Genomic DNA, 10897 nt, shown 5'->3' with positions numbered 1-10897 from the left:
GTCATGACATCTCCCTTTACATCCTTGATGTTTTCAGAGGAAATGCCCATACTGAACTAACTCCGGGAACCAGCTGGGAGAAACTATTTCATAACCCTTTCCAAAATAACATCCTGGCAGGCTTCCTAATTCACAGCCACAACATCCCGTGGAATCAGCAAAACTGTTTAAAAATCCAACAACCAATTTGAATCAGAACAATTCCATGGGGGCTTAGGGCAGCAAAGCTTTTATTCCTAGAATCTAGAACAGTGGGATTCTTATATCATGATCCAGACTGATTTGAAACAAGTTTGGCACCACTCCCTACCGCCCACCAAATCTCACATAACACAAGTATGCTTTTTTTCCTCTATCCTATTGCATTTTCATTCTAGTTGTGACCCATTAAACTGATTGCATGATCCACTAATTGGTCACGACCCATAATCTAAAAAGCACTAATGCAGAATATGGAGAATTTCTCTCTTAACCTGGGGTCATTTCAAATGGCCATGTTTTTAAGGATTCAAAAGCAGTGCTGTACATTAGAGCCACCTGAGACACTAGAAAAATAAAGGTGGCTTGGTCCCCTAGCTAGAGAGTCTGATTCAACTGGTAGCAAGCAGCACTCATTTGTAAAACCTCTCAAAGTAATTCTAACGTGTGGCCAGGATTAGGAACCACTGCTCTGGTATAGGGCAACTAAAAAGAAAACCTACAAGATCCTTTATTGCAGTCCACTTGTCCAAAGAATCTTTCCTTGTGAAGTTATTTTACATAATACAAATTCGTCACTCCATAGGTTGTTTATCAGTTTGCTGCATTCAGTACAGGATGATCTTTAAAGCACCTTACAATCTCTGTTTTTCCACTTGAGCAGCAGAATTTCTAAAGGCCGGGAGGCCTAAGCACTTGGCCTCTTGCCTTGGACACAATGTTGAGGCAGGCCCCAGTTATTACAGAGCTGCCTCTGGTCTTTGTGACCTTTCCCCTAGTTAGCTTTATTTCCATGAACAGAAACTAGATGTCTGAGAGCTGACACATGGAAAGTGCTGTTCCACAGCAGTGACCTTTCACCTACTAAACTTCCCCTTGTTGACTCCACCACCAGTCCAGCGAGAACAGCCCAGGCTGTGGGTGTGGGGCTGACCTTTTACCCACTTAGCCAGGGAGAGGCCCAGCATCTGCTAGCTTTTACAGGATGGGCTGTATTTCTTCCTTCCAACACAATGTTGATGAAAACTGTGTGTTGAAGAATTGCTTAATTTTTATTTTTAAACAGGAAGTGTTAACGATGAATTAGGGCTGCAGAGGAAGAAAACAATCCTTTCGTTCCAATGTACAGTGCATTTTGAGGTGCCTCTTCTTGCAAGAGACGGTGGGAGTACCCTACTGCAAAAAGGCCGAAAGAAAGAACACAGAAGGGGAGTCCCGCACCTTTGTTCTTTGGACTCAGTGCGGTCTAGCAAAACACAGCCAGGCCCCTTTCTTCAATCAAAGCATAAACATGTCACCCAAACTCAGTATTGTTAGATGTTCACATTTATTTTTCAAAAGACTGGGCAGCCCCAGTGGCCCAGCAGTTTAGCGCCACCTTCAGCCCAGGGTGTGATCCTGGAATCCTGGGATCGAGTCCCATGTCAGGCTCCCTGCATGGAGCCTGCTTCTCCCTCTGCCTGTGTCTCTGCCTCTCTCTCTGTGTCTGTCATAAATAAATAAATAAAATCTTAAAAAAAAAAAAAGACTGAAAAGAAAAAGGAATGTGTGTCTGTGTGATTACTGTTAAAGCTAGTGTAGTTTTCTTTCTGGCAAAGTCTAACTGATGCTCTACATATGAAGGACAGAAAAAAAAAAAATTCAACGTCCTGGAAGAGACAAGCTGTTTAGTTTCTAGCGTCTTTTCAGTTTGATTTTGAACTCAGTTTTACACAGTTGCCTGGTTTGGAACAGGAGGAACAGGCATTCTTAGTTCTAAAGAGTCAGAAAAAATGTAAAATGTAAAAAAATCTGAGATTTCCCAAGCGCAGAAGAGTGTGGCAAAGATTCCTATTTAAACTAAGACTGAGAAAACTCAGGTTTCCTCCTAACTATGTGTCCTGGGTGACTTAATGACTCCCCTGCCTCAGTTGTTCATCTGCAGGGGAAAGTGTAGCATTAATGAAGGACTTTCATGCTTGCAGTTGACAGGTTCACCCAGGTGCAGATTTTCCAAGTGGAAAGGGCAGGGTGTAGGCAGAGGTTGCAGGCCAAAACATGGAGGCTGCTTGGACTTCAAGCCCTGGAATAACAAGGGGTTGCATCTTCTAAATCTGATGCCCTGATTCACTGATCTCTAGAGCACTATGTTGAGAAGACTCCTGGGCCAAACCAGACCAAACAGGAAAGGATGTTATGATCTATTGTTGGTACTGTCGGCCACAGCTGGAGAGAGAAGTTGTTGCACAAGACGTAGTTAATCAAACTAGTATTTTCAAATAAGCAAAATTTTAGGGTGACATCTGTTTGTCTATCCTTTTACTGGTAAGCACTGTTAACAAGAAAACCACAGGCCCAAAAATGGCATTACTTAGACTGAGTTCCCAAACTGGGGCTTAATACTGACCTAATTGCAGTTTCAACCTTCCCAGAAATGCATTCTTAACCAGCCAGTCAGGAATTTCCCCCTCGGTGCCAATGACTCTCCCACTTGGGCCCTCTTCATCCTCACCCACCTTGTCAAAGAAGAGGAGGTGATCTGCATGATAGGACCCCTTGCTCTTCCCTCTAAAGGAAAGTGACATCCCCTGGAACCATCCTTTTTGTTTGCTAGTAACTTTCTTGTCTCATTCTTTTTCCATAAAAACCTTCCATTTTGTACAACTCTACTTACTAGATGGGATGCCACTCTCATGAATTGCTTGATAAAGCTAAATAGATCTTCAAAATTTACTCAGCTGAATTTTGTGGGGTTTTTTTTTAGCAGCATATAGACAACAATGCATTGCATACACTAATAGGCCAGTACCTATCTGGGCAAGAAGGAATGTGTGTATAACTGACTAAATTTTCTCATTTTCAAGTGGATTTTCAGTGGGATGTTGACGTAGTTTTGATCACCCCTGCACTGGGTTAAGCAAAGAAATCACAAAAGGAAGTGACCTCTAAAATTTGTCTTCCAGATGACCTGGTGCCTGATTTGTGTTCCTTTTATCTGGAATACCAGGAAAGCTTGTCTAAGGCAGTGAGTCAGTTCTATACAAACCAAGGCTGGACTTTAGTTTTAACTTTTAGTGTTTTGGTTTTCCAAATAAGAGATTCCTGTTTGGACACCATGTGGGGTGAGGGGCCAGGAGGGCATGAGGGTTAAAAGGAAAAGAAATGTCTTATTTGGTGATAATCTCAGGAAGTTTAGGCAATGATCAGCAACCAGGGAAAAGGAACAAGTCACAGGCATAGAAGTAAAGTTTCAGCTGACAGTAGTTCAACATCAGTCCACAGAAGGCAATAGGCAGGGATGATAAGGGAGAGAAAGAGTTGATTATGGGCTCTTGAGGCCTGGAGACTCCTAGTCTCTCAGTTTACCCAAGAGGGTTAGAATAGAAGGCAGGAGAGCACTGATCCAATTTCCTGTCCTGATTCTGCCTTCCAATTCGGTCAAAAGCCTATTCCAAATGAATATTTGCCAAATTTGTTTGCCTATTCTTTTGCTATATCTGTTGCTATTTCAACTTTTGAAATAACATCTTTTTTTCTTACAATTAAGAAGTAACACAAGTTTTGTCATTTAATATTTGGAAAAGCACAAAAAAAAGCAAATGTAAATACTGACATATCTAGCCCACCCCACCCCCCAATAACCACTATGGACATTCTGGGGTATTTTCTTTATATATATGTTTATGTATATGTCTGTGTACATAATATTAAAAATGTTTTCCACTAACATTTCTTATTATCCCATGACCCCTTCCCTCATTTGGGCAGCTGAACCATGCAAGATTCAAATGGAAGCCAAAATGACTTCTATTTTGGGAGATATGCTTTATTGAGATATTATGATACATGTTTTCTTTATTTTCAGATCCATAAAAACCTATGTGTGGTTTCTATGACCCATCCACTAATCCCCTAAATTTTGTTTGAGCTGTTGTCAAGTTTTCTTCAACTTTTATTCTCTTCTGCACCTGTAAACCAGAGAATCTCTTTTAGTTTGAGAAGTAATAGAGGGAACCTTGATGTGATTTATTGCATTTATTAACTATTTTCCAAATCCCTTCTAGGCCTAAGGCCTTTGAAATTCATTTTCTTCACCAAACCCCTAGGAACATTTCAAGGGTAGAAATGGCTGCATGAGAAATGAGGCAGACAGGCCTAAATCAGCTCCTAGAGTTTTCTTCAGCCCAATTTGTATAGTCATAACAAAGGGGCACTAAGGAGGATGGGATATGTGACTATGGCCTGGTATGTTTCAGGAATAGCAGAATGAAATCCTGTCCATGTACCCAAGAGCACACATGGGTTCAGAGAAAGAGAGAACCAGGCTCGAATAGGTCTTTTAGATGAGAATGAAGGATAATAGAGCAGCAATTTGCATTAACCAACAATCTAGGAGCAGATTCAATGAGAAGCTTCTCAATGGATGCTAGCATGATTGGATGACAGTAAGCACTAGGTGTCCACCTGTCTTGATATTTTGGGCCTATATGAGCTACTGGGAACATAGATGCAGCCTTGGGGGAAAGAATGGTAAAATCTCATATTAACTAAAGACCTCAGAATAGACATTAATCTGATTTATAGGAAAACAAAAGAAAAGAAAACGTCAACACTTGCATATTTTGCAGTTATGGGATGAAATTTATATACCCTCTATATAGATAGAATGACTTAACTAGGGTTGGTTCACTCAGTAAGTGAAAAAGAAAGTTAAGAGTTTTCTAAGAATATAATCACAGTATTGAACCATGGAATCAACATTAGGTAAGGGGAAAAGAGAAGAGAAGGCATGAAAAAAGGCAGAATGGAGTCTCAGTGAATTTGAGAGTTGAGTCAAACACTGTTGGAGCATAGGAGGTGGCCTACAGGGAATGACATATTTGTTTTCCATATTTTGGATGTGGTGGTATTATTTGTGAAGCCGAGTTCTAGGTTTTAGTCATGAGAATGGATAGATATTGGCGAACCATGAATAGATATTCATAATTTGAAGAGATTGATGAACTGAGGTATGAAAGTATGGGTGGATCATTCACAGTGATGTTGAAATCAACAAGAATGATGACAGGAATCATACTTCCAAGGAAGTAGCCATGTACTCCATATAGGACAGCAGTAAAAGGTAGTTGATGGTATTGTCTTATGTCTTGTCTTCAGAGGTCCATGATTTTAAAGGAGAATGAAGGAATAGTAATGTTTTGAATGCACAGAAGTAACAAACAAGATGTGGGAAGAGGATGACACCCATCTTGCCTTCAGGCCATGAAATACTTTGAGTTGAGAAGAAAAGCCATCTACAATAAAGAAGTCTTATGAGACATGGTGTCCTCAAGTTGTGATGAGAATATAAAAGGAATACTCAGAGAAGAAATTGGGGATGCAGGAAGTTTGAGGACAAACACTGAGTTCCAGAAGGCAAGATGGAAGTGTTTGGAAGAAAGGCAAAGAGAATGAGAGGCTAAATCAGATTGGGGGAATACACAAATTGGTCTGGAGAAGAAATTAGTCAAAGACAGATGAGCTGAGGGGAGGGAATGTCAGGTCATACCTGAGTTAAATCAGGACTTGAGACACGTGAGGACTGGTTTAGGTAGACTCTGAGGTCCAAGAGTACAACATAGAGCCCAGAGAGCCATTTAGTTGAACTATGTGGAACCAGACAGCCACTGTTCACTGCTATACCTTGATGTGTTATGACAGCCTGGTAGAGAGGGATCCCACGAGGAACAGGCTTAGGAAGACCTGACTGCATACTATCTCAGGGGAAATAGCCAGGGGGAAAAAAATCTCACATGGAAAAGTAACATGTCTGTTCCTTGGTTAAGAGATAGTAAGACAAAAGCAGCAGAAGAACAAGAAGATGATGGACCATGAGAATGAAAGAAGTGATGAAGCAGGGGATCTAGTGGGGTAATGAAATCATGGCCAAAAAAAAAAGGGTCAAATAAGTGATGGGGAACAACCTTTCCTAGAGCAGTGTATTTTATATGTTGTTTATTGGTCAAGAACTATTACTGATTTTAGCGTGTAAAGCACAGAGTCAGGCACTTTGGAAAATGTCATATGGAGATATAAAGTAAGAAGTGAGAGTTCTTCACATACCTTCAATACCATGATTGAATGTTGAGTATGGTTCCTTCCCAGTCTCTTTACATGCATACATCAACCCACATTCACATACATAGTTTTTTTTTTATATAGAAATTAGACCTTACTATATACACATTGCTCTGTGACATGTTTTACAATTAACAAAATAGAGAGGACAGGGTCGCCTGAGTGACTCAGAGGTTGAGCCTCTGCCTTTGGCTCAGGGCATAATCCCAGGGTCCCAGGATGGAGTCCCACAGCGGGCTCCCTGCAATGGAGCCTGCTTCTCCCTCTGCCTATGTCTCTGCCTCTCTCTCTCTGTGTCTCTCATGAATAAATAAATAAATAAAATCTTTAAAAAAAGATTATTAATATTAATATTAATATTAATATTAATCTGCTCTAGCAAAACACTATGTGTGGCACAGCAGAGCTACCACTCGATTGGTTTGTAACAGCCTACAGTCATTCTCAAGGAATCACCCAGTTTCTACAGATGAATTCAGTGGAGATATGATGGAACCAATACTCTTAAAATACTTAGAAGGATGGAACTCCATCATTCCTAGCAGGATATCATATTGGCTTGTATTTGCAACCTTAGTTATGGGCATTTTCAGAGGTTTATACTTGGCCGTCCCACTATGGCAGCGCTTAACCACATAGGCCACGGACCTAATGTGGGATTTTTCCAAATGCCAATTGCCAAGTTTTTAAATTCCAGTTATATGTACATTCAAGGACCAGGAGAATGATCTCTATCTCTCCCCAGTGCAGGACTCCTCTAATGGGAAGTGTTCATTCTGGAGTTCCTAGCTGGGTTGGATGGGAGATGGTCTGAGAAAGGCTGAAGGAGGAAGCAATATTGGGTAGGGAAAGCTTGCAGACTGTATGGCATATATGACATCTGTGGAGGGAAAGGGGGCATAGGAAGCAGAATTGAGCTGGGACAGACTCATACCACAATGCAAATGTGACAAAGCTAGAGCCAAGAAGAGGTCCTCAGAGCAAAGAACTCCCATTAACAGAGTCCCACATGGAGGAGAGATGGCCAGGTACTTATCCATCACTGGAAGCCGCATAGCAAGAGCATGGCCTCAGTTGAAACACTGCATGGATGGCAGAGGTGCCGTAACTGGCCACTAGAAGCCAACTGCCGGTTCACCACCAACAGCAGGCATTATGGTGCACGCGAGTATGTCATTCATTTTTATCTGTGCCCTCATGAGTACAAGTGTTTCAAACTTCTTTTGTTCTTGCAGGCAATACTGCAATGAACAATCTCAAATGTCTATCTTTGCGCTGTCTGTTGGTAAAACTCTAGGATGTGTTTCTAGAAGTGGAATGGCTGAAACATGTGGTAACTATCCTCACAGTTTTTACAGATTCTGCCGATTGCCTTCCAAAAATATTTGCCAATTATACACTCCCATGACAGAAGAGGAGAACGCTATTTCCCCAGGACTTGCCAGCATGAGAAGATGTTATTAGCTTTTCCATTAGTTGCCATCTGACAGTAGAATTATGATGTAGCATTATCTTATTACTTTTTATTTTCCTACCCACTCATTAGTTTGAGCATATTTCCATATGTTCGTCACACATTTGTTCTTCTTTTAGTTAATTTTTAATTTCCTCTGCTCACCTTCCCTTACTGGCTTTTCAACACAAAATTCAGACACAATTAAGAAATTTTGGGTAGGGGATGGGGAGAAAGAATGCTCAGCCTATATTTGGGGCTGAAGCAAAAATTCTTGTCTTTCTATAAAAAGTCAAGATGTGTTAGTTTCAGGATTCACTTGCTGTTTTTCCTGATAACATTGAAACTATAGGTGCCAAAACAGAAAAATGAACTATTTTGTTTGGCGTTGCTTTAGTGAGGGGAAGAACTTTAGTCTTTGTAGGTATAAGAAGGCATAGAATGAAACCAAGGGCTTCTCCAGAAGAAGTATTGTGCACAGAAAAAAAAAAAAAAAGTAAGTTAGAGCTTGTAGGCTAGTTGAAGAGGGGAGGCTCATGTAAAAAAAAAAAAAAAAAAAAAACGGTGAGAGGCTCACCCATCTATCTGCACTTCTCAGCAATGGCCTAACAGCCTTGAATTCTCACTGTCCTTTCCCCAAGAACCACTTCCATGACTGCTTCCCCAGTGGTTTCACATTAACTCACAGTGTTCCCAAACAAACCCATCATTGGTGCTCCCACTCTGCAGTCAACCTACTCTTTCCTCCTGACCCTTTGACTTCTCTGCTTCTATTAATGAAGTCACTCCTTTGCCGTAGTACAAGCTTAGAACATCACAGAACTTTTTCTTTTCATTCTTCCTTCTCGGGTTTGACAAGAGCTGAGGAGTCCACAAATAAAATGGTTCTTTTCATTCTCTCTCCCATTGTCCCAACACCTTTCCTTTACATGTGCCTATGAACTTCTTTTCAATCTTTGTAACTCAGATGAATTATCTCCTCCAAGGAAGTCTTCCTGGACCCCTGGCCACACACACACACACACACACACACACACACACACACGCCTTATAGATATCACAGTATGTTTTCTTTAGATTATTTACATGCTTTTTTCCTGTCTTTGAAGACAGAGCCTAAGCTTTTTTCATCTTTATGTCCCCAGTACCTATCATAGTGTCTGGTACATAATAGGTATTCAATGGAGTTTTACTGCATTGAATTGTTTAACTGCTAACAAGTTTGAGCTCCAAGAGTTCCATGTTGCCTACCACAGGAATCTCAAAGTCCTCATACCAGCATTTAAGGTTTTAAGGATATAACCCTAAGCTCTCATCGACTTCTTTTTTTTTTAAAGACTTTATTTATTTATTCATGAGAGGCAGAGACAGGCAGAGGGAGAAGTGGGCTCCCCACGGGAGCCCAATGCGGGACTCAATCCCTGGACCCAGGATCATGTGCTGAGCCAAACGCAGATGCTCAACCACTGAGCCACCCAGGCTTCCTTCATGTCCTTCTTCCTATGGGTACTCCAGATGGTAGCCAGACCAATCTAGTCATTATTTCTCCATATCTCTAGCTCCTACATCTGTGCTTTTGCTCGGCCTTAGACATCCTTCCTCACTGTCTATCAGTAATTTGCCAAAATCTTGCTCATGTTTCTCAGTTCATTCCCAAAGCCAGTTCTCAGAGGAGGCATTTCCTCATCCCCCAACATAGTCCTTCCTCTAAAATCCTTCCTGAGCACCATTATTATCACCATCAACATGACACATTGATCAAATCTCTTCTATAGGGATACCTGGGTGGCTCAAAAGTTGAGAGTCTGCCTTTGGCTCAGGGCGTGATCCTGGGGTCCCAGGATCGAGTCCCGCATCGGGCTCCCCACAGGGAGCCTGCCCCTCGCTCTGTGTCTCTCATGAATACATAAATAAAATCTTTTTTAAAAATCTCTTCTATAAACTGTCTTTAAAGGCATTTAGTTGTAATTTTTTTGCTCTGGGGATTAAATGAAAATCCCATGAATAATTTTTTTAAAATTAGCCATTATTTTCCATCATCCACCGAGTCTGAGATACATGAAAGAAGATATTTTCACACCAACCAAAGCATCTAGTCCAGCTCCTGGCATCTAGTAGCCTCTAAAAATACCAATTATAAGAAATATCACAGACCAAATGGTGATTTAAGCCTTGTTTTCTCCAATCTCTTCGCCATTATGCTTTCACCAATATTCCCTTCTCACTCCCCAAAAGAAGGCTCCTCAATCTCCTATAATTATTACTTCCTCAGAGAGACCTTTCTTGCCTACTAAATCTAAGGTAGCTCCTGCCTATTATCTATAACCTCCAGGAGAGAATACATCATGACTAATTTTGCCCCCTGCTGAAACAGCCATTTCTTAACTAGTCATTTTTCTCAAAACAAAACAAAAACTAGTCATTTTTCTCTTACATATTTTGTAAGTAATTTCTCCAAGTCTGTTGTTAATTTTTAACTTTAAATATTCTATATATATATATATTCTATTATACACACACGCACAAACACACACACACACACACACACATATATACTCTGCAATACACACAACTATTCTCTTGCTTCCATCATGGCTTTTGAAGTTCTTGAGATATACATATATTCCTAGAAGTGAAAAAATTGAAAAGGCATCTTTTTAAGGGTCTTGAAGCAATTTGTAAAATTAGACATGTCCAACCTTCTGGCAAAAGTGTCACTAACCAGTGACCTTATGTTATCAGATTTTGCTAGGCAAGCTAGATAGTTAACTTGATGCGAGGTAAGCATACTCTTGAAAATTTCAGGAATCAGGTGCCTCAAGCCGGGGTGCTGTGTTCAGCACTGTGTACAAGGGGGAAACTTGGGTACTCCTCCCTGCTCATTAGCACCAATTCATTTGATAGTCCTCTGGTTTGCCTTTACTTGAATGAATGCAAAAATCTGTCCATACCCATTGCCCCCAGACAATAATTCCCTTTGCTATACTTCCATAGCCACTGAATAGCCTCCAAGATCTCTGGCCAGCCAGAGAATACAAGTGTCACGGTCTTTCCAGGTCACTCTCTAATCATGGTAATACATAGTGTCTTAGCCAACTGTGTAAACAACTTTACCTGGCTATTCCAGCCCAGTTATCATAAACGTTGCCA

Source organism: Vulpes lagopus, chromosome 13 (genome assembly GCF_018345385.1).
Source record: "Vulpes lagopus strain Blue_001 chromosome 13, ASM1834538v1, whole genome shotgun sequence".
NCBI lineage: Eukaryota > Metazoa > Chordata > Mammalia > Carnivora > Canidae > Vulpes > Vulpes lagopus.
This window is presented reverse-complemented; position numbering follows the sequence as displayed.